The 1,895-nt window shown below is 41.3% G+C and overlaps 1 pseudogene across 1 annotated transcript; it reads left to right on the top strand.

Moving 5' to 3' along the window:
• Positions 1–117: 117 nt before the first annotated feature.
• Positions 118–1,797, top strand: SARC_15128 (hypothetical protein; annotated as a pseudogene; the record flags this gene model as incomplete). Its single annotated transcript has 3 exons — positions 118–159; positions 995–1,067; positions 1,689–1,797.
• Between the last annotated feature and the right edge of the window lie 98 nt (positions 1,798–1,895).

The raw sequence follows: 1,895 nt of genomic DNA, 5'->3' as shown, positions 1-1,895 counted from the left end.
ATATAAGGGTCAAATTCGATGTCGTCCTCATTTCTACTTCTTTCTTTCTTTCAACACGGGCAGTGTATTGACATCAACGAGTGTGAGACAGGTGATCACACATGTGACCCTGTGGCCATGTGCGCAAATGTGGACGGCACGTACACGTGCACTTGCCCGGTATGTGTAGCCTGCGCATTCAGAGCTATATGCAGCTATGTGTATGTTACTTGGGCTGTTGTTATAGGAACACACATACACATGCATTTATATATATATATATATATATATATATCGTGTATACGTGTATACGTGTATACTGGTATGCATATCTTAGTGTTTGTTCATCTGGACTGAGTTGTATTTGAGTACCTACGCTCATTTTGGCCCCTAAGCTATTATTTCGTGGTATAGCACGAGTACCAAACGTGCGCCAATGGGCGTAGTAAGCTTATAACTCAAGTGAGTGATGGCCGATGACACGCCCACTTGCCCTGTATGTTCCAATGATATATATAGTTTTGTAAGCACATATGTGTATGGATAGCTATAAAGTCTAGGTCCAAGCACGCCCAAGCCTACTCACACTGAGGTTTAGCAGTCAAGAATACTTAGGGGTTAGATAGATGGCGTTCCCTCATGTAGGTACTTATGTACACACACACACAGAGTGCTTATCTACCTACTATATGCACCCACAAGAGTAGTGTAGCGGGACATATACGCATGCGTATACCTGTAAAAATTAGACCGTTCCTGAATGGGAGACTCGGGTGCACACGCGCGCAAGTAGTGTGGTCTCATTGTTGCCAAGTGGACCTGTGAGCCGCAACCGACCCCCGTTGTGAAGTTTTAGCCTCTTCACAATGTGCAGTATCTACATAACGTATCTTGTAGTAGTGTATATTTATATATGTAGTGTTGGTTTTCTGTTTACAATGGTCAGTATATCTGAGACTTCCCATCAATCCACGTCCAATGGACTCATTTTCTGTCCCTTTCCTCACCTCTACAGGAGACGCATATCGGAGACGGCTACACGTGCACTTGCGATGAAGGCTTCTACGCGGATGGCGAGAGGTGCATTGGTATGTACCACACACACACACACACATATATATATATATATATATATGTATGCTTATGTGTATATACAAAAATGTGACCATTATTATATTACCACATAGATATCCAATACTTATTAGGTCGAGGTCACTATCCTTTCACCGGTTGTTCGGGAGTTCATATGTATGTCCCATGCTGATTCGTATTGAAAAGTCAACTTATGCACCTATATACCGGCATCTAAAATCACTCGGACAAAGCTGAAACCTAAACTCTATACTACCACCGTGGTTAACACCCAGTCGTGTATCGCGCTCACTATTATCGCGAAACACTCGGACATCGCTAACAAAGCAACCCTATATAAAGCCCTGTTACCGATGGATATATCTCTGTAAATACCTTTGTTATCAAACTATGTATCTCTATATATTAGTCTATTCTCAGACGATGCATAGCTATAAATTACTTTATCAAACGAAACAACGCTATTCATATCTCTGTTACCAATCGATGTCTTTTTATACGTTAACAAACGTTGAAACTCTATAAATAACTTTATTGCCGATCGATGTATTACACATATCTCTGTTAACATAAAGTAATTCATTGCGTTAACACCACATAATCCATTGTACTCGCAGCGTGTCGCAGTCCAGATCACTGCCTGTCCCCACCCCCGGCCACTTGTACGGGCGAACCGTTGTTCGATGATCCATGCCCTACCAGTATATGCGAGGAAGGTTATATTAGGTATGTATCTATGAACAGGCGGTTTAGTATGTCAGTATATGTGTACAGTGTAAGATTAGCTTCGGTAAATATATGTATGTATGTATGTATATATGTAT

Source organism: Sphaeroforma arctica, assembly GCF_001186125.1.
Source record: "Sphaeroforma arctica JP610 unplaced genomic scaffold supercont1.5658, whole genome shotgun sequence".
NCBI lineage: Eukaryota > Ichthyosporea > Ichthyophonida > Sphaeroforma > Sphaeroforma arctica.
Note: the sequence above shows the minus strand (reverse complement) of the source record. Positions and strands in the feature narration are given on the sequence as shown.